At 50.9% G+C, this 27,240-nt stretch overlaps 2 long non-coding RNA genes across 3 annotated transcripts; both read left to right on the top strand.

The window, feature by feature from the left end:
* Positions 1-260: 260 nt before the first annotated feature.
* LOC105727915 (uncharacterized) lies at positions 261-3,136 on the top strand. Of its 2 annotated transcripts, XR_001109886.1 has the most exons (4): positions 261-316; positions 1,821-1,981; positions 2,086-2,230; positions 3,033-3,136. It is a non-coding gene; the product is annotated as an uncharacterized LOC105727915 (long non-coding RNA). The 2 variants fall into 2 exon arrangements; XR_001109885.1 differs by lacking the exon at positions 261-316 and having other exon boundaries at positions 1,583-1,981.
* A 382-nt stretch (positions 3,137-3,518) lies between these two features.
* On the top strand, positions 3,519-26,841 carry LOC105727914 (uncharacterized). The gene is made up of 5 exons (XR_001109884.3): positions 3,519-3,706; positions 11,716-11,822; positions 25,620-25,709; positions 26,446-26,566; positions 26,770-26,841. It is a non-coding gene; the product is annotated as an uncharacterized LOC105727914 (long non-coding RNA).
* The last annotated feature ends 399 nt before the right edge of the window (positions 26,842-27,240 follow it).

The raw sequence follows: 27,240 nt of genomic DNA, 5'->3' as shown, positions 1-27,240 counted from the left end.
CCTCCGGGGCTCCGGGGCTCGCGCTGGCCGCGCGGCCTGTGAGCGCCAGCCAAGGGGGAGGGACCTGGGCGCGGGGGCGCGGAGCCCCCGGGAGCGGCGCGCGCTGCGGGGGGCTGGGGGCGGGGGGCAGGGGAGGGGGCCGCGCTTCTGACTTAATGCTGGAACCATCCACGTCACGTGTAACCCCGCGCGGGTTAACCCCTCGGAGCCCGGGAACCCCCCTCTCCCCATTCACCCAGAGCCCGGTTCCAGGCAGCTAAGGAGAGAATGAAGCAACCTCCTCTCTAGGGCGGGATCCCTTTGTCTGCCCATCCAGGTGAGTCCCTTGCTCAGAGCAGTACCCGTTATATCCCGCCTAGTGGCTCTTGCCCCTAGAGGGATGAGGCAGTATGGGCATCCCCCCAAACACTTTTAGGCCTGGACTCTGGACATCAGCCTGGGATGAGGGCCCGGGTGGGCGGGCAGGCAGGCAGGCAGGCGTTAGGCTGCAATTTTACCTAGGTCTCTGCTGGGAGCTGGGCAAAATGTTGCCTCAGGAAAAACCACCTTCCTTAGAGATCTCTTGTTTCTCACAGAGAAAGGCGCTATTGGGATTGCTGTGTGGAAGCAGATCTAAGCTAGGAATGCGGTACTGGGGAGCTTGGGCCTGGACACTATCATTAATTAGCTGTGGATCCTTGAGTCAATCATTAGTGTCCTCATCTGACTGTGGAGGTCAGGGCAAGCCACCTCTGGGTCTTTCTATGTATTTGAGGTGTGTTTCAGAACTAGAGGCAGGGCCAGAGCAGACAGGGAGACTCCCACCAGCAGCTCAGGACCCAACAGTGTCCTGCAGAGGCAGCCTTTATAGAGCAGGTGGAGGATGAGCAGAAGGGCTGATGTTCCCTCGGGCAGCAGCTTGGATCCAGTGGGCAGATGATCCAAGTGTCTGGGGCTCCACTGGAGAGAGTCTGTCGGCAGCTCAGACCTCAAGGCTCTGCTCCCCCAGGCCTGCCGATTTGGAGGGGGTGAGGGTAGAACTGCATCTTCTAAGAGTTGAGTCTCCCCAACCAAAAGGAAACCTAGGATTAGAACAGTAGCTTGGAATTTCAGAAAAGAGAAAAAAATCCCACCCTACCTAAGATCTGGGAAGAAATATCCAAGGGCCTGAGGACCCTGCTCATTTCCCATGGATTGAGGAGCCCTTGGGGCTGGGTTAAACTGTTTTTATTTTCAGTACCCCCAGAGACTAGCAAGAGAGGTGGGGAGCCGAACATCATTTGTATTTCATTTGAATTCTCAATTTTTAAAGGAATCCAAGAGGTCTGGCGTGAACACCTCCCTCTTCCGCTGGGGGGTTAGAAGGGGTTTCTCGGCTCTCCTCAGCCAGAGTTGGGCTGTAAATCAAGACCAAACAGGAACCAGAAGCCTTGCATCTCACAAGGAGTCATTAAGCCGTTATTAAACATACCGTAACTTCTCTGAAGCCTTATTGGTTTTAACACCACATTGGAGGCATTATGGCCATTAGGGCCCCTAATCACAGAATGCAGACTGGCCAGAGAGATGGGAGCACCTGGGGCTGGTATTTCTAGTCAAGAGGGAGGCTCGGCTTGAAATTAAGCTTCCCTTCTGGCCTCACTAGTGGGATCCTTTCTCCAGGATCCAGTGGATCCAGCTCTGGGCAACCAATTTGAACTGATCACCTTTGCCCATTAATAAGGTTTTTCAATAGTTGTTGATTGGATATTGTTTTTTTCTCTCTTCCCTGTACCTGTGAAATTGAATATTGTTGACTTTCTAGGAGAACGTCAATTCAGGATACCTATTCTATTCAACAGAGTTATCAAGCAGTTTACTGTGGAGGATGCAAATATCACCCAGGAAAATGTCACCAACAATTTAAATCAGGCAGCCTGGATCAAAGGCTGAGTCTTCTGCCTCCTGTGACGACCTTTCTGAGCCTCAGTTTCCTCACCGTAAAGGTGGGCCACACACAGAGGTAGGGTATTTGAGAAGCATTCACGTTTTCACACACTGTGTTAATTTAACAGATGGTGATGATGATGATAATTACCATCTCCAATGGGTTCCGTCGCTGAATAGGTGGAAGGCTCCTGACTTCAGACTGAATGGGACTACGGCTGGAGCTAAGCAGAGAGACGCGGGGACTTGCATCCACTTTCAAGTCCAGAAGTTTCTCTTGACATTCTCCCAGTCTCTGAACAGAGCCAATTTCTATTCTGGGATGGTATGGCCAATTAAACTGAAGAGAGAGAAACCCCTAGATTACATGGTATTTTTGTGGGTAAATGGAGTTGCCCTTCCTGGGAGAGTTTTCTCCCAGAACCATGCAAGTCAGAACACTGGGAGACTTTTCCCTTCATCTTTTAAACCATTAGTGCAAACTTTTATTTTTATCTGTATGTAGCCTGGAAAGAGTTTGATGGAACAGGTGCATAGAAACTGCAAAAGCAGCAATCTCAGAGTTAATACATTGTCCTTCTTAGGAAGGCTGGGAGATCATGGAGTACCACAAAGGCCCTCAAATTACAGATAAAAACAACAGCTGACACTGATATATACCTACAGTGTGCTGGGTGCTAGCTCATGTATTCTACATACAGTGGTTTATTAATTCTTGTTTTTTATATGGAGTCTCACTCTGTTGCCCGACTTGCCCAGGGCAAGTTGGTTTGCCCTGACCTCCACAGCACAGTGGCCATAATCTCAGCTCACTGCAACCTCCCAGGTTCAAGCAATTCTCCTGCCTCAGCGTCCTGAATAGCTGGGATTACAGGCATGTGCCACCATGCCTGGCTAAGACTGGTTTATTTAATCCTCACAACTCCATGAAATAGGTACCCTGTTTTATAGAGAAAGAGCCTGAGGCCAAGAGGGAGCCATTTGTTCAGGTAGACAGAGCCAGTTAGTGGCAGAACCAGAATTTACACTCAGATTCGTGGTCCCCAACTCCACATGACTCCTCAGTCCTTCTTCAGTTAATGAAGCTGAAATCATTCACTGAGCACCCTCATTTTCCCAATGGGAAGGCTGGGACTCCTTCTGGAACAGAAGGCTGAGGCCAGAGTGGACTGGGGACACTGCACTGCTGCCTTCATGATCAGCAAGTGGCATCCGTTGAGACTTGTGTGCCTAGCTGCAGCCACTGGCACGGTAGGTGGAGGGCGTTTTCTGCTAAGCTGAGACCAAATGAAACAGAGTGCTTAACACTTGAGAGGTTTATGACCAACACAGCCAGATGTGGGGCAGAATTTTAAGAGAATTCATGAGTTCACCATTCGTGCTGTTTAATAACCAATTGAAACATAAAAGCATTTGTCATTGAAAAATTGTTCGTGGAGTAAGAGATGAGTGGATGGCAAGATCTAGATAATTCTAGGTCCTACAATGAGAAAAACTGAACAAAACCCCTCTCCATCTGCTGAGAAGAGCTACCTTTTAAATGGAAATGATACTTACTAGCTGTTTTACACTGGCTGAATGTTTAATTCATTCATTTAATAGGAGAGCCTACCATGTGATCCTCATTTACAAGAATCAGGATTCAGTGGCACACACGACATGTGATCCTTGCCTTCACAGTGCTTCTACTTCGCTGGAATGGAAGTCTCATCCACATTGAAGAAAATCATCATTTGGATGTGAATTAGAGTGGAATCTGGTCTTGGGAGAAGAGTTCTTGGCTCTGGGCCTCAACTGTAAGGTCAGTTTTTCATTTAGGGAACATTAGCCCCAGCGCCACTTTCCCTTTCATTCCCACTTCCCTCAGCCCGCACCACAGGAAGGACCCTGCTTCCTTTCTCTCCCAGTGGATCTCCGGAAGGGATCGGGACAAGGAGAAAGAGGTGACCTCAGAGCTGAGATTTGCTTGACATACACGCAACTTCCTTCCAACAGGAAAAACTCAGTTGCTTTTTTTTTCCTTCAAAGAAAAGACAGTTGGTATTATCTTTGTCCTGTTTAGATATTGAAATCCTAAATTGATTCATATAAATTCTGGGTTTGGGAACCCAAGAAGATTGTTTCTCATTAGTGACATTCTTCCTGGAAGGTCAGGCTGAGGAATGGTAAATAAACCTTCAGATCTGGTGCTTCCTCCTCACTCGTGATCCAGAGAGAGAGAGAGAGAGAAAAAAAAAATGAAGCAAAACGAAAGAAAAAGAAAAGAACTTTGTGTCGTGAACACCCAGAATCCTTGGCTGTGATTCTAATGACCCAGGCTGAAAGTCTGTGCTTTGGAGTAAAATTTCTGGGAAGTTTTTCTCTTATGGGAAAATGTGAAGAAATGAATCTGTACTCCAGCTTTATGGGAATGAATGAATGTGATAGTAATTATACACATTTCTTGAGCCTGAATCCACCACTGAACCTGTGGTTGTCTGCTCATTCTCTCTGCCCAGCTCACTGAGGTTGGGTTGTAATGGGGAGAAGGGCCAGAGAGGCAGAGCTATGTCTCTTCTGTGGTTGGCCTGAGTTTGAGCTATTGCCTTTGTGTGAAGGTGAATAGATTCTGTGGCAAGTGCTGGCATGGACCATAGAGGAGAAGTCATTTTGTAGAGGATTTTTGTTTCTTTGTTTTTGAAATGGAGTCTCGCTCTATCACCCAGGTTGGAGTGCAGTGGCATAACCTCAGCTCACTGCAACCTCTGCCTCCCGAGTAGCTGGGATTACAGGCATGAGCCACCACACTCTGCTAATTTTGTATTTTTAGTAGAGACAGGGTTTCACCATGTTGGCCAGGCTGGTCACGAACTCCTGATCTCAGGTGATTCACCTGCCTCGGCTTCCCAAAGTGCTGGGATCACAGGTATGAGCCACCGTGCCCAGTCTTATAGAGGAGTTTTTGATGAACTAATTCTTGATATAAAACAGACCTTTCTGTTTTAGGTTAGACTTCTTGGCAGTTTTAACAATTTGATTAATTAATTTTATACATTCATTTCTTCACCAAGCATTTATTGACAGCCTGCTGTGTGCTAGATAGTGGGGTCACGCAGTGAGGATGGAGCCTGAGAGAGTACCACTTACTCCCAGGGCTTCTCTAGACTAGCAGAAGAAAGACACAGAGCGACAGGCATTTGTGCCATGGACTGTGACTTTATGGAGGGCGGGAGAGCACAGCGGGCCTGGGAGCTAGGAGCAGGGCAGCTGTCCAGCTTCAGGCAGGGGCAGCTGCTCATGGCATGCTTTAAGTTTGAATCTGAGAATCTGGAAAGTTGGGTGGGGGATGCGTTGGTGAAGGAGTACTAAGGGGCAAAGAGAGAGGGCATTCCAGAGAGAACGGCCCAAGAGTGAGAGCTAGGAAGCCAAGCTTGGGGAACTCAATTTATTGAATATTCCTGGAGCTTGGAGAAGGAAGACAGTTTGGGTTGGGGTGGGAAAAGAGAGGCAAAGTCCACAGGAATCTAGAGAAACTCCGGGGTGGGGAGAATGGCACCATAGGCACTGGGTCTGCAGTGTCTGCCAAGCACAGGCTTGAAGCACTGAGTCACTAGTGGGAGATATGGAGGAAGCCCCAGGCCCTGGGAAGTGCCCCTACTCTAAAGGGGGGGACCCAGGACCCACACCAGCAGACGACATTAAGAAAACACAAGCACAAGGGCACCTACAAGAAGAAGAACAGAAAGCGCGTTTGTTTGCTGGGAGTCAGGAGGTGGAGAGCTGAGAGGATGGGGCAGAGATGAGTGGCGTGGGCTGCATGGTGTAGTCTGCGAGGCCTTTTGTAGCCATATTTTGACTTACGGGGAATGCTGGCCAGGGCGCCCCTTGAACTCATTTCACCAGGAAATCCATTGGTTCCAGAGTGCAGATTCCAGATTTGTTATTTTATTGGGCTAATAAGTATGTAATTGTCACATTTGGAGCCTTTCAAAGGAAATGCAAACACACACCACTGAACACCCTGAAAAATGTGAGTGAAACCCACTCCAGAGTTCTGGAAGGAGCTCCTCACCGGAGCACACAGAAGCGTCTACCCCAGCCCAGGGTCTGCTCCTGCACGGGAGGAAGAGAGAAGAGGGAGATTGGGCCTGAACTTTACAAGAAACTAGGAGAAAAACAAGAGAAGAGGGTGGATGGCTTCTGCCCAGGTTCCAGACTCCTCTGGAGTCTCTGGGTAAGGAGAGGTAGAGGGTAGGTAGTAATAATAAAATCCACGATTTACAGAACGCTTACCATGCTGGGAAAACAGCGTCTCATCTCATCTTTACAGTGTTAGAAAGTTGGTGTTCCTATTCACATTTTACAGATGAAGAAACTGAGATTGGACTGCCTGTTAGTTGTCTAATGCTGTGTAACAAATCACTCCAAAACACAGTGATTAAAACAACAGTCGGCAGTTACTGTGGGTCAGGGATTCAGGAGCAGCTTGGCTGAGTGGTTCTGGCTTGAGATCTCTTAGGATGGCAAGTTAAATGTTGGCTGGGGCTACAGGATTCTGCAGGCTTGACTGAGCTTGGAGGGCCTATTTCTAAGGTGGCTTGCTCACATGGTTGGCAAGTTGGTGTTGGCTGTTGACTGGAGGCCTCCATCCCTCTCCATGTGAACCTCTCCCCAGGGCTGACTGAGTGTCCTTACCACCTGGTAGCTGGTTTCCCCCACAGCAAAGGGCCCAAGAGAGCAAAGTGGAAGCTGTTTATGGCCTGGCCTGGACTCACTCACAGTACTGCTGCCATAGTCTATTGGTCACACCGGCCAGCTCTACTTTAGCACGAGAGAGGAGTATACAAGGCAAGGCTCCTTGAAGGTCATTCTGGAGGCTGGCTGCTGTGGACTGGTTCAGAAAAACTGCCCATATCCCACCACTGCTAAGTGCTGCTGGGATTCAAACCCAAGTGGCCTGACTTCAAAGGCAAGGTCCTAATGCTGAGTGTTGGGTCAGGGTGGCTATCTTGATGGGTTAAGAGGAGTCAAAGGTTTGCAACTGTCACAAATGTCAAAGCCCACTGGACAATGAGAGTCATGTTGCCTATCCTGGGAAAGACTGGGGAGACCCTGAAATGGGACCAAGGTGTGCCCTGGTTTTCTCTACACCCTGACTGTTCAGCTGTCATAGCAGGCAAACTCCTGGAGGGCTCCCTCAGTACTGAGAGCGGCCTCGGGGGTCCTCCAGACCTTTCGGTCCATCTGGGTGGAGGAAGGAAACAGACTCACCTTTTCTCTGTGCTTTTCAGAGGAGAGGTTTGAGAAGTGCCTTACGACTCCCTGTTTGCTCTGCTGTTAGCTCACCAAAGGTTTGTTGAGAGCCCACTATAAGTTAGGTCTGAACTGGTCACTGCACATTTAAAAATTGCACATAATTATGTCAGGAGGTAGCTATTATTATTTCAACTTTACAGATGAGGATACAGACTCAGAGAAATTAAGCAAAGTGTCCAAGTGTCATACTCCTCTTAAATGACTGAATCAGGAGGGACCTCAGGCAGGTGGCCAAGTAGACTTGCACCATTGCCAGAGTCTCACGCTGCCTTGAGTCATCTCAGATGGACAAGGACTGTGCCTTCCTTCCCTCCTGCCATTCAGGGGATCTGAGCATTCAGTGGGGCGGAGACTGTGCTCAGAGAATGAAGGGGCTAAAAAGGTGCCTCCATTCCACAGCCTGGGTGGATCCTTTACATTTCTTTTTCTCCTGGGGAGGCAAGATTTGGACCCATAAACATTACCCAGAAATACAGACATTTGATAAGCATGAGTCGGCCTGCCCTTGCTGAGGAGCAGATGCGAGAAGGAAGGGGCTAGAGTACTCCCAGGTGACTTCCAGGTAGAGAAGGAAACCGCTGTGTGGTCATGAGCATGTTAGTACCACTCACTGGAGTCCCAACTGCATGGGCTTTGGGACCAAGGGAAAGGGCCATTTCCCCTGGCAGAGAATCCTTGGAGGTCTGTGAGCTGCAGCCTGAGAAGACGTGAAGGGCCAGGACAATGGGGGCAGATGGAGAGGAGGGCAGGTGCTGACCCTGGGAAGTGGCCTGGGTGTCACAGGGAGCTTGGTGCCTCCAGCAGGGGGTTCTGTGAAGGAGTAGCAGAGATGACAGCAGCAGTGACAGACAGGGCAGGAGGAAAACGTGGCAGGTACAGAAAATGCAGCCGACTTTCTTTTGGGCAGCTAGGAGCCACTGAAGAGTGTGGAAAAGCACGCAGGGCCTGGTCTGGCCTGCAGTAAGTGTTCGGTAAGTGTGAGTGTTATTACTGCTGCTGCTGTTATGTAGCAGGAGAATGAGAGCTGTGCTTTGGGAAGATAATTTTGGTAGCTTGACTAGAATAATGACAGTAAATGATCATACCTTATATTTATTGAATACTTTCCATGGGCCTGGCCCTTTAAGTACATTATTTTATTTTATTTAAACCTCCTTAGGAGGGAGGTACCATTATATCCACTTTATAGATGAGAAAACTAGGGCACAGAGAGGTAACTTGCCCAAGGTGTCCAGGGGGCATAGGAGAAGGGGAAGCACTCAGCAGGTAAGGGATCGGTCCAGATGTGCGGTGACAAAGGCCTGCATTGGGATGTGGTCGAGAGAATGGAGAGGGATGCCTGGAAGGAAGAGGTATTAGAGGGAAGTCATGACCAGACTTATTGCCGGATCAGGGTTGGGTAGGGATGTGTGTATGGGTGTATGGGTGAACAGCAGCCCAGAGAACAGGGGCCACAGAGGCCGCACATCTGGCGTCAGTAGGAGGGATAGCATGTCTTCAGTGAACGTCATGAACCTCTCAGCCAGATTTCTATGCAGGAAGGAGTCCTTCATCCAGTATTGTGAACTGCAAACTCAGGGCATCTGCAAAGCCCCAGGCTGCTCTCTGGACTTTGGGGATCTCCTTAAGGGAGCAGACGGTAGAGGGCTCAGAGTAGACTTTCCAGGCGCAGGAATCCTGTGATTGGGCCCATCCAAATGGTAGCACTGGGTATACTAAGTACTGAATGAGAGTGAGCCAGGCTACTGGCTCTCCTGTCCCTTGGAGAGCATGAGCCACCCACAGTCTAGGCTGAGAGGCCCCAAATGGGGTTGGAGAGAGAGAGCCCGGCCCCTGGGAGTAGGAGGATTGCTGAGAAGCAAGCAGGATGCCGGAGGGAGGGTAAGGGAGATGGGGAGTGAGGGAAAGACCAGGCCTGTGGCTGCTTGAGTCTTCTTGTGGAGGTTATGAAACACCTGGACCCTTAAACGGAGTGGGGCAATGGCTCTCTCCACAAAGGTCCCAAACTTTAGGATTGAGACAGTGATAATTTTATTTTTTGAGTCAGAGTCTTGCTCTGTCACCCAGGCTGGAGTGTGGTGGCGTAATCTTGGCTCACGCAACTTCCACCTCCCAAGTTCAAGCAATTCTCATGCCCCAGCCTCCCCAGTAGCTGGGATTACAGACGCTTGCCACCATGCCCAGCTAATTTTTGTATTTTCAGTAGAGACAGGGCTTCACCATGTTGCCCAGGCTGGTCTGGAACTCCTGACCTCCAGTGATCCTCCTGCCTTGGCCTCCCAAAGTGCTGGGATTACAGGCGTGAGCTACTGGTCCAGGCCAGTGACAATTTTAGAAGTGGCTCCTCTCTTTGGGACCGCGCTATGCCAGGCCAGTTGTGTGGAGGTTTAGAGGGAGGCGAGCCTGCTGTGGGAGAGGGCGGCTCTGTTGGTGGAGTGTGAACAGAGCATGTGCATGTGTGGAGTATTTGTGTCTGTGTCTCCCTATTTGGGAGGTGCCTTGAAGCCCTATATCTGCTTTGGAGGGCCCTTACAGCAAGAAGCAGGCAAGCCCTGGACCATGCAGGGTCCTCACAGGGGAGGGTATTTGTAACCACACACAGTCCCTGGGACATCTGGGGAAAAGCAGCTCTGTAGGCACATTCACACCAGATTTGTTGGACCAAGAGGCCGGATATTTTGCTGTTTGAAAAACTTCATAAAACAGTGGAGTTGAGTGAGTTTGCTGTTGCCCGAATGGAAGGATCCTAAGAACCCATGCCAAGAAGATAAATAAGACTGTGGCTGCAGGAGAGGAGCTGAAACAAATGTGCAGTGAGAGGTACATCAAAGTAAAGCTAGTTTTCTTAACAACTGGGTGCTCTGTGTGTGAAGAGTGTGTGCATGTGTGTCTGTGCATGTGTGTGCATGCGAGCATGTGTGTGTGTGTGTATGTTGGGGCAAGTGTTTGGCAGATACTAGGCCACACTGGGAGGCCTGGACATGTACCCTGGGCTGTTGCCAATCCTTGCGAAGCCAGCCCTCTACACCCAGGCCTGCCTGGGATTTAGCTAGGATTAGGCCCAGTGATGCTTAGCATAAAAGAAAACCAGCATTAGCCACTGCTGGAGGATTCGGGCACTGTAGTCAGCCAGCAGAAGGAGGAGTCCAAACTGGAATATCTGCCCTGAGAGGTCAGGAATCCCTCAGTGGGCAGGGCGGCCAGTCTCTGTGGGCCAGCTGGAAGATTTATTCTGCAATGATGACAGGGGCACAAGCTTGGGTGTGAAAACATCGGCCCATCATATTTGGCCTCAAACACTCCAGGGGGTGCAGGGAAAATAAAGGAGCATGGGATAGAACAGATCGTTAGTTCTGGATGGGAGCTTAAACATCATCTAGTCCAAAGGTTCTGGAAGTCTTGGTCTCAGGCCAGTGGCAGAAGCAACAGCTGGGAACTTGTTAGAAAGGCAAACTGTGGCTAGGCGTGGTGGCTCACACCTGTAATCTCAGCACTTTGGGAGGCCAAGGTAGGTGGATCACTTGAGGTCAGGAGTTCGAGACCAGCCTGGCCAACATAACGAAACCCCATCTCTACTAAAAATACAAAAATGAACTGGGTATGGTGGCAGGCACCTGTAATCTCAGCTACTCAGGAGGCTGAGGCAGGGGAATCGCTTGAACCCAGGAGGTGGAGGTTGCAGTGAGCTGAGATCTTGCCACTGCAATCCAGCTTGGGCAACAGAGTGAGACCCGTTTCAAGGAAAAAAAAAAAAAAAAAGAAGGCCAACCGTTGGGCCCTACAGCAGACCTACTAAATCAGGAACTCTTGGGCTGGGGCCCAACAATCCCTGTTTTCACAAGTTGTTTCCAGGTAATCTTAATGTATCCTAAAGTTTGAGAACCCCGATCTAGTTTGCCATCTTCACTTAGAAACGAGGGAATAGAGGCCGAGAGAAGGAACTTTTGCCAAGAGCACACAGCTAGTTAGGACACAGCCACTCTCCTCCTCACCCATATGGTCTCAGCTATTTATTTTGCAAATAACTTGGGGGGATTTTAATACATTTTTTATTAGAGGCAATTGTTGTGTAGTTTATATATTTTCCATTTGTTAATAAGCTACTTAGATCAGTAGTGTTGCCGGTACCCAAACTATGGAATTATTTTCCATTCAAGTTCAGGCTCTTGGAAATGGACTTGGTGACTACAAGTTCCCCTTCCAGTCTGGCCCCAAGTTCAGGTGGACAGTCATGCTCCCCTGTCTGTTCCCAGATGGTCTCCCTGTAATGACACCACTAGCCCCAAAGTCTTTCTCTGTGCAGATGTTTTGGTCAATAATCCCTCCCTTAATTTACCAGGCCAAGTGAGGGTGGATGTGGCAGGATTAGTTTCGCCCACTGGTCTTCGCTGCCTTCCTGGGAAGATCTGCCTCTTCTTCCGGCTCTCACAGTGGGCCCAGCATGTTTCCAATATTGCATCAGTGTTTTCCCCAACGGAGTAACGCTTTAATGGGGCAGATTTGTTCTCTGCACAGGAAACATGTAGGCCCACGTCAGATGCTGCTTCAGAGCGAGTTGCCCTCCACCAGCTTCCTAGATCTGGCAGCGTGAGGAGGCACCAGGAGCCCTCTGAGACTTTGGGGTGAGTAACTCTTTTAAAAGAGCAGAACCATAATAGACTGTTTACATCAGCTCTGATTCCTGGGGAATTCATATAAAAGTTGTGTTGTAGTCTGAATTTTCTAGCAAACAGATAAGGAAACAGTTTGCTTTGTCCAGTGTAACTAGACCTTACTGAAGGATTTTACATGTGGTGGGAAAGAATAAACCCACTCCCTTCATCCTCTAAAAACCGGGATGGAGATGGTTGGCAAGGGGTGTAGGAGGAAGCCCAGGGTAGGACAGTCTCCAGTCCCTCTTGTCAGTGAAAGCCTTCCTTGACCCCAAACCTTAATAAAACAAACAACCTCTCTCCTGGGAACTTGGTTTTCTTTTCCTGAGCCCAGATTTTTTCCTGAGCCCCGAAATGCTAAAGCCAGCATTCCTCACCTCCAGGGAGCTGTGACACCCCGGGATGGTTTGTTTGATTCACCAACATCCTCCCTGCTTCCCCTGCCCAATCAGGGGTCTGTAACTTGCAGTTAAATAATTAAAGCCAATTGAAGTTTATTTCATTTTGAGAATTTCACAAAGCCGTAGAGATAATTGGAGTCGCCCTGGAGTGTTGCAAAGCTGGGTCTGGAAATCTCAGATGAAGAAAGTGTTGGGTAGAGGATGATGGAGAAAAAGTAGAAACAAAGAGAAAGAGGTGAGGGAGAGACAGCTTTCAGTTTCACTGGATCTCCTCTTGGGAGGATCTGGCTGATTTGACGGTGATTCAGAGCAAAAACCGTTGATTCCATTCTGATGTATTCAAGAACAGAGATGGCGGAGACAGAGCCAAGGAGAGTCGGAAGGCGACAGAAAGAAAGTCTCTCTGGGCCTCCCCGCCCAGACAATGACAGTATCACCTGAGGAAGAGACACCCCCTGCTCTCCACCTCGGTTCCCCCCTCCACCAAAACCGTATAATATTTTAGGGAAGCCTCTTTTATTCATTGGAAATCGGCTGCTTTGAGAGTTTGGCCCCTAAAAACTTGCCTCCTGCCCCGGAAGATTTATTTTATTAAGTGGTCCACACCTGAAAGTAATTGAGTCTTGGCGTGGGTCTGGGGACTGCGGAGGAAGGGCCCAGGAGCGGTGGCGGCGGCTCCCAGCTCCTCTCTAGCTTCGCACCCGGTGCCTCCGGGTGTCTCGGGGCGCACTAGTTTCCCCGGCACGCCGCGACCTTGCACCAGCCTCCCACGCCCGCTTTGTGGAGAGGTCCGGGTCGCTTGTAGGGGAAGGAGAGAGAGGTATGTGGGGCGAGTGGGAGTTGAGTGTGGATGTGGGGAAGGGGGTGCGCCCTGCGTCGCCTCCCTTACCCCGCCCCCCCTGCACCCTTGCTTGGTCGGGCGCTGATCCCCGTGCCCGGGTGCCTCTGCGCACCCTCGCCAGCACGCAGGGGTTGTTCGCCGCGCTGGTGACTCCTTCCCAAAATAGGAATAAAAGATCGAAATAGCTAGAATTCATGCAAAGTTTAATGTCAATCTTAAATCTCTATAAAACCAGATCAAAGGGAACAGGCATTTGGTTTCTTCCCGGATCGCTGGGGCCTCGGGGCTCCGGGAGCCCCAGGAATCCAGCCGCGGCCACTCGCCGCGCTGTTCTCTCCAGCCGGGTCCAAGGGCTCGAGCACCGCAGGCAAGCGAGGGAGATGGATGCAGTGCCCGTGAACGTGGGGCCTGGATTTGATTGCAACCCGCTGGGTGCCCGTCGCGCGGCAGGGCCTCCGGGAATCGAGCCGGAGGCAGCAAGCAAAGGAAACTCAGGAGCCGGGAGCGCGGGCGCGCGGGGCCACGAAAGACTGGCTGTCCAACGGGCGGCGGGGCCGAGGGGCGGATGCTGGGAACCCGCCGCTACAACTCGCGGCCCATGCTGGTCGAAGCCGCCAGCAGTGGGGAGCGGCCGGGCGGCGACATTCCTCCTTCGGTCGGGTTCCCGTGCCCTCCTGGGGCTCCTGCGGCGCGAGGCCTGTGTGTGCTTTCGTTTTCTCAAGTCCATTCTGATAAGCATATGTGGTGGTTCTCTTTCTTTTCCCAAAATGATTCTTTAAGGCGAATGACTCGAAATGTAGATTTCTTCTAACCAGGCATGATCACCAATAACTTTTGCAGGACAGGATAAAACTCCTCTGGGTTTCCAGTGAGATGTGCGAGTGGGCTCTTTTTAATAGAAACCTGCAGTCTTAACAGAGCCGCCACGGTTATGGCCACGAGAAATGTGAGTGGAGATGAAGCCTCAGGTCTTGAGAATTAACATGGAGAATTTTTTAGGAGCAAAATTATGGTCTCTTTCTCTCATACCACATAAAAAAGAATTGCAAATTGTGGACGTTTTCTGCTTGTATCAGTTTCATGTCCTGTAGAATTCCACCCCTCCTGATAAATTTCCACGCCTGTAGATCCTGGTCACAGGTATGAGCAGGCTCTACAGGCGTGAAAATTTATGTCTGTTTTCTGTGCCTGACGTGCTGGCACAGTTATAACGAGGCAATGGACAGTTCTTGGTGATGGACATTGGGAGAAATATCCCTGGATGGATGTACATGGAGGGTCGCTCATGTTTGGACACCTGGGAAAAATACTGAGGACTCCCATTGGTAAATAAACCAGCTGAAGAGGACCTTCACCTCTTCCATAGTCTGAAATTGCAGGAAATTCACAAGCAGAAAAAGGGCAGAAAACTTAGAGGCCAAGGAAAAAAGGTTATTGCTGAGAGAAAGAACATAAAATATAAAGACAGACACAATGCTGAAATACACAAAAAGGATGGAAATTCACAAACTAAAAGATTCTGAGAGGGAAACAGTACAGAGAAAAAGGACAAAAAGAGATGGAATACTGTTAGAAAAAGAAAGAGAGAAGGAGCAGAGACAAATGGAAGGAGAAAGAGTAGGTACAAAAAGAGGTGGGAGAAGAAATACATCAAGAGAGATGAAGAGATAAAGAACCTCAGCCCAGACTGGGGGTAGGGAGGAAAGGATAGAAGCCCTGGAAGCTGGGAGCCTCCCAGGCACCTCCCCAGGGCCTCGCTTCTCAGGTTTCCCCAGCGCAAGGAAAATCCAGGGAAGCCTTTGTGGGCGCCGTTTGTTTGCTCCAGACCCGGATCTGATGATGCTGTTGATTTGGTTTTTAAACAGTGGGTTTGCAGCCTTCTGGGCTGGGGCAGGGGTCTGCTACCCATACTTGAACCTGAAGTTGGATTGAATTTCAGCCACTTTGATGGTCCTGTAATCGTCTCCCAGTTTTCCAATTTCCAGTCCCCTCCACCGGGCTGGGGGTTAGAAGGGGACCTTAAAAACACCTTTGATAACGTCTCACAGTTACATATTTCTATAACAATTTTCTCTACCAGATCGTTATGTTTGATGTAGCCCCAGATGTTCTGGGGGAGAAAAAAGGGAACCAGTTCCCTGTGTCCCAGCCTGCCAGGCACCGAAAACAGGAGTGGGGAGGCAAATTCAGGTGCTGCAGGACCAGACCCTCCTCCAGAGTTTGTCTCTCCTGCCACCCCTACTGCCGGCTCTTCCTCAGCCACATTTTCTGACTCTTTCTTGGGGCCAGGGACCCATCCTGTGCATGCAGCTGTGGTACCACTGGGGCCCTAGATGTCTCTTTTCACCAAATCTTCCTTTTCTTGAATCCCCTTCCATTCTTTCTGCTTGGTGACAGTTTGCAGTCTATAAACTACTTCATGCTAATTTCATAGTAGGTCAAATTGGTTCCAGCTGCCCTCCTGGAGACACAGCGTCCTGAGGAACATCAGAAGACCTTTCTTTCTTCCTCAAACATTTATGGAACGTTACTGTGGGAAGGCACTGAGATGGATGCCAAAGTCAAACATCTCCCACTCTGGAGCCGTGCAGTGTCTACACCGTTGGGGAAATGAACATGCATGTCAGGAACTTAGGCAGAAGTCTGGTTGAGTGTGAAGGATGCAGGAGAGAGAGGTAAACAAGTGGCTACACCGTTCAAGGGCGAGGAGAAGACTCCGACTGGAGACATCTGAGAAAGCTGTGTGGAGGAAGTAGTGTTTGCTCCAGATCCTGAAGGGCTAGGCTGCATGGTGATGGGGAATGCTAGGCACTGTGGAAGGTTGATGGGGAGAATATCCTGAGACAGAGGCACTTTCTAGTGCCCCCTCCCCAGATCTGACCTGAGTGCTGGTTGGAACAAGTTCATCTCTTTCAATATATTTCACCCAACATTTATTGAAATGAGGAACCAAACTGGGCATGTGCTAGTCACTGGGGCATAGGAATGGAGGAAACAGGTTCCCACCCTCCTGGCCCCTGATGGTGTAGATCATATTCTACAGATCTCCCAGGGGCTACTCAAGGCTGCTGGGGCAGTGCACGGGGAGGTCAAGCAGGCAGCAGGCAGGCTCCACCCCCACTTCAGCCAGTTTCACTTTTTCATTTTTCATATACTGGGTTTCCATGAGGAGTTTCCTTTGGAAGAAAACTTGTGGCAGAGAGAGAGAAAGAAGGAAAAGCCCAGGCTCACAGGTGCCTGTGCACTATGCAGACTACCTAAGTGAAAAATCAAATAAAAGCACGACAGGATGTCAGTAACCAAAGGCTATGATTAAGCCAGAATCCAGTTCTGGACACCTGAGTTTCCATTTAACGCCCCCGCCCCCTGCCCCCAACCCCGCCGCCCCAGGGCGCCTTCTGCGCCTTCCCTGTTTGTCTGTGGGCTGTGGATAGAGAGTGTACCAGATCCCATGCTGCCCTTTTCTCTGGCATGGTCTTCCCGAGTCCTGCTCTTTTCTCCCACGCCCCAGCTGGTTGGGAGTGGCAGGGTTCCAGCTATTCCCACAACATTCAGGAGTTCTATCCTAATGATATCTAAAAGCCAGACCCCAAAGACGGGACCATTGAGCTAGGCTCACACTCCCGCTTCTGTAGTATCCCAGGAGTTGCAATATAATAAAATGCCACCAGGGTGCAGGACAGAAGCATGGGGCTCTGCTGTCTGAGGGCCAGGCTTGTTTTCCACAGCAAGTGTCGAGAGCTTACTGTAAGCACTGCCCTGTGGTATACTAAGATGCATGCACTCAGCCCCCACCTGCAAGAAGCTTACGGTCCCTCAGTGGCTTCAATGATACAATCCCCTACTCCTTAGCTGGGCAAAGGAGTCTGTTGGAGTTGTAGCTGGAACCCTCGGTCTCTTCCAGCACTGCTCCACTTCCTTACCCCCCAGCAGTCTCTGTGTGTTTCACCTACTTAGCATCTGCCCAGGGGCCCCACTGGCTTCTCCACTGGCAAGGACCAAGGCCAGAGGAGCCTAGGCTTGGCTCTTCCTCCGCAGGAAGCCCCCAGGCACACATGGGGCACACTGACTCTTGTGGCTTCCCTGCGGGTGGGACCTCTGAGGGAACAGGATGCTAGAGCCCAAGGCCAAGGCCTCTCAGCTCAGGCAAGACAAGCCAGCACCTGTCCCACTCCTCCATCCTGGGGACCCCCCACCCCCATACTAGACTAGGGTGCCCACAGGCCTGCCTTCTTTCCCCAGCTGAAAAGAGGACAGGTCAGCCCCATTGTGCTGGGACAGGGAGAATGCTGCTTGGTGAAGAGGCGTGCCCTGTACACATGCGTAGGTGCTGGCAGTAGTGACGGGGGGCTTCGTGCATTGACAGGTGACTGAGGGACCCCCATCTCCAGCTTGCCCTCAACACCTTAGCTCCTCAACCAAAAGTCACGTATGAAGCAGCTCCCTGTGCAGGGCCCTGTGTGAGGCACCATGGCAGGTGGGACAGTGATTTAGACACCATCCCCACTCTTGAGGGAGGGCTTCCTAGAAACAGGCCCCAGCGGGTGGGCTGGTGGGGCAGGCAGCAGGGGAGTAAGGGTCCCATGTGGCTTTGAAGGATTCTCCAAGCTCTGGGATGGCAGAGGGCATGCCTGTCCTTTTACTGCTGAATTCCCGGAGCCTGGCAGCAGGCCCGACACATAGTGGGCATTTCATTAATGTTTATTGAATGAATAACGGAGGGAGAGAAGTAAGAAGGCATTGAGATGAGGTAGTAGGTGAGCCTGGGACTCTGGAGGGGGTGTGGGTGGTGGAGTTCTGACAGTCCCCTAGCCAGGTCTGCTCCCTGGGTGACCAACCATCCAGGGTTTAATGAGAAGTTCCATGTCCTGGGAAACCCCTCAGTCTGGGGCAAGTCTGGGTGGCTGGTCACCCTGCTGCTCCTCCCCTTGGGAAAGGGACTCACGGGGTCGGTCCTCCCAGCCCCTTCCCTCCCTGGCCCTCCCTGGCCCTCCCTCTGCCCCCCTTTCTCTTTCTTCCCTGCCCAGCGGGGTCTCCTCTCAGGAGACCTAGCCTAGCTGTGCCCCAGCCACAACCCCCCAGCCTGACCTTCGGGGCTGCCACTTCCCTTTCACTCGACTACTCCTGATAAGGAGACTGGAAACAGGTTTGCCCTTTCACCTCTGCATATCTCTCCTCCAGCCTGCGGGTCCTCACATCCTGGGTCATATCCTGCGGGGGCCTGTGCACCACCGCATCAACCGCTGCTCACTTGCAGGCCACCAGCCCGAGGCTTTGGGTGGAAGAGGAGTGCGGGATGAGGGGCAGCAAGGCCATAGCTTTTGGGAGATGCGCCTCTCCTGTCTGGGCTGAGGACAGTCCAAGGGCCTGCTCCCAGGACACAAGAGCTGGCTGGATAGGAGGGCTGATCCCTCCCCGGGATTTTGACTGACATTCTTGATGGAATTGGCCGGATGTTTCTCCTTCACAAGAGACACAGCCTCAGGCAGGACAGCTGTGCCTTCCTCAGCCCAGCTGCAGCTGGAGGTGCTGAGAACCCAGAACCCACACTTCCTACTTTTGGGATAACATTGCTGGGCCAAAAGGTCTCCAGAGAAGGGCTGTGGGGGCTTCTACAGGGTCCCAGAGAGGCAGCAGGAGTTGCATCCGATTATCTCCTGATCTCATTCCTCCTGAACTTTGGTCTCTGCTTGTGTCTGGGGACCCCACACGGGTGCTCTCATCTGACTCTGGCAGGCAGTTCTGTGTGTGGACCACCTAAGACACAGAGACCCCTCAGGGTCAGCCCTAGGCCACTGACATGTGCCAAACCCACTCATTTTTGCAGTGCGTATCTGAGAACACTGCTGTCCAGAACTTCTACTCCCGTCAGAAGTGTGATCAGTTGCAGCTATTTAAAAGGGTACGCTGTAATCTTTGCTGATTCACAAGTCATTTCATGAATTTGCAGCATTTAGGGGGATACCATTAGTTACAACATCAATTTTGTGGGCTTGAGATGGTAAGATTTGTTTATCGGAGAATTTCTCCCTTTGTTGAAATCCCGTACAGCAAATCCCAAAGCGGCCTGAAGAGGGGAAGTTATCCACCTGCGGCCTACAGGGGGCTGTGAAGGGAAGGGGGATGTTCCCATCCTTAGTCTTAGGGTGACTTGGGTGATTATGAGCCTTGCATATGAATATGAGGCTCAGAGCTTACATATATGTGTGTGTGTGTGTGTGTGTGTGTGTATATGTATATGTGTGTGTGTATATATATGTATGTGTATATATATGTGTGTGTGTATATATATATATTTTTATAGAGAGAGAGACAGAGAGAGAGAAAGAGAGATAGAGGTCTTGCTCTGTTGCTCAGGCTGGCAGTGGCACAATCTTGGCTCACTGCAGCCTCCATCTCCCATGCTCAAGCAATCTTCCCACCTCAGCCTCCTGAGTGGCTGGGACCACAGGAACGCATCACCATGCCCTGCTAAGTTTTGTATTTTTTGTAGAGATAGGGTCTTGCTTTGTTTCCCAGGCTGGTCTCCAACTCCTGGGCTCAAGCAGTCTGCCTGCCTCAGCCTCCCAGTGCTGGCATTACAGGCAAAGCTCATATTTTTGTTTTAGCATCTTTTAGAGCTGTGTTTTTCAGACTTTAGTGACTTGAGTGGAACCTTCATGATTTTTGCCACATCTGAGTGCCACTTGTATCATTAACATTTTTCTTTAACTCATTGTACACACACACACACACGCACACACACACACACACGCACGCACCTTTTTAAAGGGAATTTTACGTAGTTACTATAAATGGAACACTAGTAGCACTCATTATTAACAGAGCAGCTATAAAAATGAAATGAAACATAGCAATTGTTATCATGTTGTAGCTAGAGTTGCCTGTGGAAGGCTTTGAGCCCCAGGTTTGCTTCTTTAAACAGGAACGTTACCAAATGCTAGAGGGGCGTTAACCTCCTCCCCACCCATCTGTCACATTTTTGGTGACCAGATGTAGCTATCATTTAAAGGGCACATTATAATCAGACAGGAATGAGGACAGGAGAGGAATGACTTTCTCACTCTGTGTTTAGGGTGCCAGCTAAGATTATCTCAAGTTCTGCCCAGGGTTACTGAGGGTTTCCCTGGACCTCTCCGGGAGGAGTTTTTCCCTGGCCACTGCATTAAAGCATTCCTCTCATCTCATTCCTGACTGTCCTTTGCCCAGAGCACCCTGCCATCAGACATCTGCTCCACTGCAGCCACATTCTCCAGCCCATGGGGGGAAAACGGATGGAGTTGTGGGAGATAGGGGGTGCTGATGTTGCCCAGAATATTCCATCTTTAATGAGGCAACCCTAGAGGGATTGTTTCCATATTCCTCAGTGGAGCTACAGAGACTTTTCCTGAATGACTATGAGAAAACCCCAAGCATAAGAACCAGCAGGGAATTCAAGCCATGCTTCTGCTGTGGACACTTGTTAAATGATTTTCTCAGTTCCACACACTCCCCTGCCTTCTAGGCTTGTGTGTCCAGCTGTCCATTGGTCCTCCCATTTGCAGGCCTAGTGGGCATCTCAGACTTAACCTGCTCGGACAAAGCAGCAACTTTGATTTCCCCCAGAAACCAGCTGCTCTCTCAGGTCCCTTCTCAGTTAAAGGCACTGCCAGTTTCCAGATGCTCAGGCCCAAAGCTTCCATGTCCCTTTTCCTGTCCCCACACTCCAGATCCAGTTCAATCATCTGTCCTGTTGGCTCCACCTTCCCAGAATATCCAGAATCCAGCGACCTCTGCCGCCCTCCTGGTTCAGTCTGTGCTCTCACCATCTCTTGCCTGGACTACTCCAAATTCCTCCTAGCTGGTCTCCCTGCTCCTCGCCATTCGCCACACACCAAAGCCAGAGTGATCTTTTGAAGACTTAAATGTGATTGCATCACTACTTGGCTCAAAATCCCCCAGTGGCTTCTCATGACATTCAGAACAAAATCCAATCTCCTTCCATGCTTTGACTCTCCCCTTCCTTCCCTCTCCTGACCTCACAACCTCAGCCCTGGCTCAGCACATGCCAGTCAGGACGAGCCAGCCAGGCTGGCTTCTTTCTGCAGCGCTGACAGTCCGTCCCACCTCAGGGGCTTTGCCCTTCTGTTCTCTCTGCCTGGACCACTCTCCCCTGATCCTCACATGGCTCTGCCCATCAGCTAGAATTGGTTGGAATATAAATAATAATGGTGAACCAATTACTGAGTGAATACTGCATGCCAAACATTATTTGATGGGTTTCACATGTGTTACCTCATTTGCTCCTCACAAGAACTGTTTGAAGTAAGTACAATTATTATCCTCATTTTGGAGATGAGGAAACGGAGGCACAGAGAAATCAAGTAGCTTATTCAAAGTTGCATGGATACTAAGAGGTAGAGCTAGAATTTGCATCCATGACGTGTGGCTTCCAAGTCCATGAGCTTAATGTCTGACTTCTGCCTCTATTTACTTTTTCATTGAGATGCATCTTATGCAAGCAAAGTGCACTGATTCCCAATGCGCAGATCAGCGAATTTCTGCATGTGTTACCTCTGTGTATCCACCTTCCAGACCTAGAGCCAGACTTGGCCAATGTGCCCCAGGCCTTTTCTATGCCTCCAGTCAGTTCCCTCAAAAGAAACTGCTGGGCTAACTCCTGCCACTATTGATTGATACTGGGAAAGACTGTCTTTTATCTAATCCTGTTTCTTTTTTTAAAAAAGTACTGAAATACCTTTTGTTTGTTCTTTAATGCTCTTGCTTGAGTCAGTGAAAAGAAAATTAAAATATTTCATGGGCTGGGGTGGGCACAGTGGCTCATGCCTATAATCCCAGCACTTTGGGAGGCTGAGGCAGGCAGATCACTTGAGCTCAGGGGTTCAAGACCAGCCTGACCAACATAGTGAAACCCTGTCTCTACAATTTGTTTTAAAAAGTGAGTATAGTGACACATGCCTATAGTCCTAGCTACTTAGAAGGCTGAGATGGCAAGGTGGTTTGAGCCCAGGAGTTTAAGGCTGCAGTGAGCTGTGATCACCACTGTACTCTAGCCCGGGTGACAGAGTGAAACCTTGTCTCAAAAACAAAAATCTGTTAGTACCAAATTTGGGAAGCAACAGTTTAGAGCTCTCACCCCCACCCCGCCTGCCTCAGCAGTACCTTCCTTTGCCCCCTAGATTGAGGGAGAGGTGGGCTATCTGGGGACAATCCTGATGTTTGTCAGAGCGCTGGGCCTGTGGCGGGCGTTTAGAACACCTGCTGATGGGTCGACCACCTGCGGCAGGTGCTGCATCCCTGCCTTTGGAATTCCTGGAGATGGGGCTTTCTTTGTCTAAGGAGAAGGCACCAAGTTGCTGGACGGTGAGGTCAGATGCTCCAGGCTGCCAGCCTCGTACCAGGAACTGTCCCTCGCTTTCTGGGGGTCCCTGGCTGGACTCCCACTACTGACAGCCCATTCTCACTCAGATGCTCATCACCCTCCTGCACTCCATCTCCATCATCTTCTCCAGCCTGTGGCCCCTCCCCACATTCCACTAGACCTACGTCTACCTCTGGTCTTTCTCTTCTTCCTGCTTGGGGCAGTCCAGGTTCAAAGCTATGGGGATGTCACAGTCTAGGAATGAGGCCTTTCATCTGGAGGGATGGGTGCAGTTCAGAAGGGAGAGAAATCCACAGATGCTTCTTTGCAAGTGGGGTTGGGCTCAGCCTCCTATTAAGTATTGCACTTGAAAGCCCCAGAGTGCTCTGTGTCCCTGGTCCTTCCATCCATGTGCATACACACACACACACTAGCGCACATACCCACATATGTGTGCGTGTGCGTGCGTGTGCGCGCGCGCACACACACACTTCCTAGTGTAGGACCAGGAGCGGGTGGTAACAGTTGGGTGACCTGAATTTCCAGTCTGAGGATCCCTCCCCACTTTCTGCCATTTACCTCCAACCCCCTCTGTAGTTTCTCTCCAACACTTTGAAATACTCAGAGATGCCTGGGAGCCAAGGCATGTTTTTATCTTGACAAATACAGCAGAGAAGAGAGACAGTGGGGAAGTGAGAGATAAAGGGCTGGAGTACAGAACCAGGCTGAGGACGCAGGGGGCAGGCTGCCAGGCCGCAGAGCCAGGCCAGGGAAAGACACCATCCTCCACAGGTTAAAGCTGCTGAGGGACCTTTGAGTGTGCACATGGCCCAGCAAGTGTGGGGCAGCCCTGGCTTTGCCCTAAAGGAGGTGGAGAAGCAAGTTTGTACAACTTTGGGGTTGGGGATGTGGAGGGGTCCTGGGGCCCTCAGATGATACTGCCGCTTCCCCTTCATGCCCATCTCACCCCATGCGGCCAAACTAGCCACAAGCCCCAAGGTTCCCCAGTCTCCTGGGGAGAGGCCAGGAGGGGCAGGATGAGGATGGAGAGACTCAGGGGCCCAGCCTGCATGGTGAGAATCTCTCTCAGACCTGTAGCTATCTCCCCTGCTCCAGCCCAACCTAGCACTCGCTCAGAACTTCACAGGCTCAGACTTCCCAATCCCTGGCCTCCCCACTCCTGGGGCCTTTCCCCAGGTGTCAGCAGCAATTTCCTGGCAGGCTTGGTGACAGGAGCCTGAGCCAGCCCAGGGGAAACCCAATGCCATGGTGTCAGCAGCGAGTGTCCTTTGGTGTCTGGGGAATGGGACTGAGAATGTGCAGAGCTGAGCAGCTCGAGGGGGCAGGGAGGACTGCCACTACCCCCGCCCCATGAACTGCTGCTCCTTCCACACTTAGTGGAGACGACTGTGCCCACTCCTCTTGCACCCAAGGCCCTGGCAGAGACACCTCTTTCCTGCCTTATCACTGGAACAAGGCTGGGAAGAATCACCCACACCTGGGAGACAGTGCCTGGGTGGGTAGTGTCCTGCTCTGGTCAAGCTCATCCTTCTCTCCCTATAGTGATGTAAGGATGCTGCTTTGGGGTGGAGTCAGAAGGGCCTCACCCCTTCCCCTCCCCATTCTAATCTAACACCAGCATTCAGGGAAATGTCTTCATCCCAGGCTCCATTGATAGCCAGCAGTTCACATCTTCTGTCTTTGGTTTTGCCTAGTTGCTAGGTCTGTGCAGTGCACTCACCTTCTCCTGGGGGAGGCCTGGGTCTCCTCTCTCCTCTCTGTCCCCCTTAAAGTCAGCAGGGCTACTTTCTAAGAACTGGCCCTCCAGCATAGAGGCTGGTCATACTCATGTGTGATCTGCACGCTGCTTCCTTTCCCTTTGCATCTGTGTGCTCTCTGTACCTGGAGCTGTGCTAAATACCAGACAGAATCTCTGTTCTTGGAGGAGCCATAATGTAGTGGGGGAATCAGACTGGAAAACCTATGTCATAGAGCGAGAGAAAGGCTGTAATGAAGAAAATGCTGGCTTTAGGGCCAAGCATTCACCCTATGATATTGTGAGCTTGGGAGATTTGTCAATGGTACACATAACAGCATACCCCAAATGAGATATTTTGTCTAATTACCTCTTAACAAGTTTGGATGCAGTAGATACATTAAATACATAGATTCAAAATTTACATTTGGTATCCCTAATATATTCAGTCTTTTCCTAGATAATGCACGTGGCCCCCACCCTTGGCTCAGAGCAGGGGCTAAGTCAAGGTTTGTTGAATTGGATTGGACTGACTGATGGTGGGAGCGGGAAGATGAGATAACTCATGGATGTAGGAGACACTCTGAGAAATGAGACTGGTCTCAGGCAGGAGGGGCTTGGAGATGCACCCAGAGGCTTGGGACAGTGGGCAAGGGGCCATTGTTTGGCCCGGTCCTGGTTGACGTCAGGTTCTCTTTTCTCCTGGTTGGCAGGCCCTTTGTTGTTGTTGCTATTAGAACTTCTGTTGCAGGGGCTGGCTGAGTAAGTGTGTCCCCTGCCTCCCTTCGTCGGAGGTCTTCTCTGCCTGGGGCATAGCTGTGTGCTCAGTGCTTGAGACTGGTCGGGTGTCTGTTTTCCATGAGCTCAGCTGTGGAACGCTGCTGCTGGGATTCATCTCAGAGGTCGCCTCATAGCCCTGTCTCCTCCTTTTGCAGAAGAGGAAACTAAGGCTAAACATGAATTAATTTGCTCCGGCCTTTCCATTTGAGGCTCCAGATTCTAGAGCTCTCAGTCCAAGTCCCCGCTGACTCCAGGTGTGATGTTGCCCAGGAATGTCCTCTTCTCCCAGCCTCTTGCCCCACCAGGCCTTTATTCCATCAATCTGGTCCTGACATTTATTAAGTAATTGTGTCATGCAGCATTCTGGACTGTGCCTTATGCTAGGTGAGAATGTCTTCCAATAATGTCGTTGCGGAAGAATCACCTGAGCCCAGGAGGTCGAGGCTGCAGTGAGCTGTGATTGTGCCACTGCATTACAGCCTAGGTGATGAGAGCCTGTCTCAAAAAAAAAAAAAAAAAAGAAAAGAAAAGAAAGAGGAGCAATGATGCCATTTTAAAATTTTAAACTAAAATGTTTAAAATGTAGCTGTACAGAGGATTCATTAGTTATTTTTTGGCTTCATTTCAGACTGGTACAAGCATTACCATGGACCAAAACCCTTCTGTGAGCCTGAATTAGACCCGGACCTGTCCCAAGGAGCCCACACTCTGGTCTAAGGTGGGGACCCCACTGCTGCACAGTCCCCTCTGGGGAGGGGCTGCCTGGAGCACTGGAGTCAGGTTGGGGCAGAGTAGAGCCAACCCAGGCCCTTCTCCTGCTGCTTGGTGAAAGAATGGAAGGCTCTGGGAAGGGCCTCTAGGAGCTCTACCCTCAGTTGTATGACATCATTGTTTCTATCCAGATCCTTTGACCTGCACACTAACCCAAGGCCGTTCAACCCCTGGGGCACTGGCTGGATATGGGCACTTGTATCAGCTTCTTTTCACACTGGCTGTGTGACCTTGGACCAGTCCCTGAACCTCTCTGGGCCCCTTTCCTTGGCTCACTGAGCTAATGTTAGGATAGCCACGAATGTAGCAAATGTACAGTGGTATGGCCGTGGGCGCTTTTTAAGAAGTGACTAAATGTCCCAATTCCAGAGCACTTAGCTTATGGCCCGCTGCTCTGTCTTACGGGTGAAGGGACCAAGGACTAGAGAGGAACAGCAACAGAGACCCACTGCTGGCAGCAGGTGCAGAGTTGATGCTGGAGGCCGGGGTCCTGGCTCCCACTCAGAGCGCTCCTCCACACCCCATAGCCTCCAGGTCTTCATCCAGCTTGAGATCTGCCCAGGAATGTAGTTTTTCTGCAAGCCTCTTGCCCTATCAGGCCTTTGTTCCTTCAGCCTAGCGTTGACACCTTCCGCTTTCCACTGGATTCTGCATGTTCGGCTTACTCAGCTCTGTTCTCTCAGGCGCCAGAACATCTAGGCACAGAGTTCCAGATGCCATTGCTTGGCTGCCACTGGGTGGTGGAGACCATCGCTGACCCTCCCTCACCTCCTTCCCATCATCCCTTATTCCAAAGGCCAGAAGGTACCTCCTCCTCTGGAAAGTTACTCTCCGTTGGTTCCTATAGGCCCCCGGGGGCTCCCATGGCTTTCCACTGTCACCTCCCCTCCCGCCTGACTCCAGGACAGGGATTGTGGGCAGCCCCGGTCCCTCTGACTCTCAGGAAAACCCGTGTCCTCCCTCCCTCCTTCCCATCCTTTTTATCTTCCCTCTGCCCTTGGCCCCAGGTCCTCTCCCCCAGCCTTATCTGCCCAGGATCTGACCTGCAGATGCACTCACTCACTGCTCTGCGTGCCTCTGACCCCAGGATGGCATCACCGCCCAGCCTGCCTGCCCCGGGGCCAGCTCCGGCCTGTTCTCCTTTCCTCTAAAAGCCCCCATGTCTTGAAGCTGATTAAAACAAACACAGCTCATATTTTTGTTCTTAATCCAATTCTGCACTGGGCTGGGGTCGGAGAGGGAGGATAGGATGACAGAGGCACATTCCTCACTATGCCAGTGGGGAGAGGCAGGGCCAGGTACCCGCCAGGAAGTACCCAGAGCTGGGGAGGCTGTGGACCAAGTGGGGTGCTGGTGGGCATTGGTGGACGGGCCCTTCCCTGGGCAGAACTCAGCTGCTGCTCCCCGGGAGTGTGAGGGGAGCAGCAGGGTCAGAATTTCTCCAGGGCTCTCCCAGAGAGGGGGGCAACGGGCCCTCC

Source organism: Aotus nancymaae, unplaced genomic scaffold (assembly GCF_030222135.1).
Source record: "Aotus nancymaae isolate 86718 unplaced genomic scaffold, 86718_ANA_hifiasm-v0.15.2.pri h1tg000007l, whole genome shotgun sequence".
Classification (NCBI taxonomy): domain Eukaryota; kingdom Metazoa; phylum Chordata; class Mammalia; order Primates; family Aotidae; genus Aotus; species Aotus nancymaae.
Note: the sequence above shows the minus strand (reverse complement) of the source record. Positions and strands in the feature narration are given on the sequence as shown.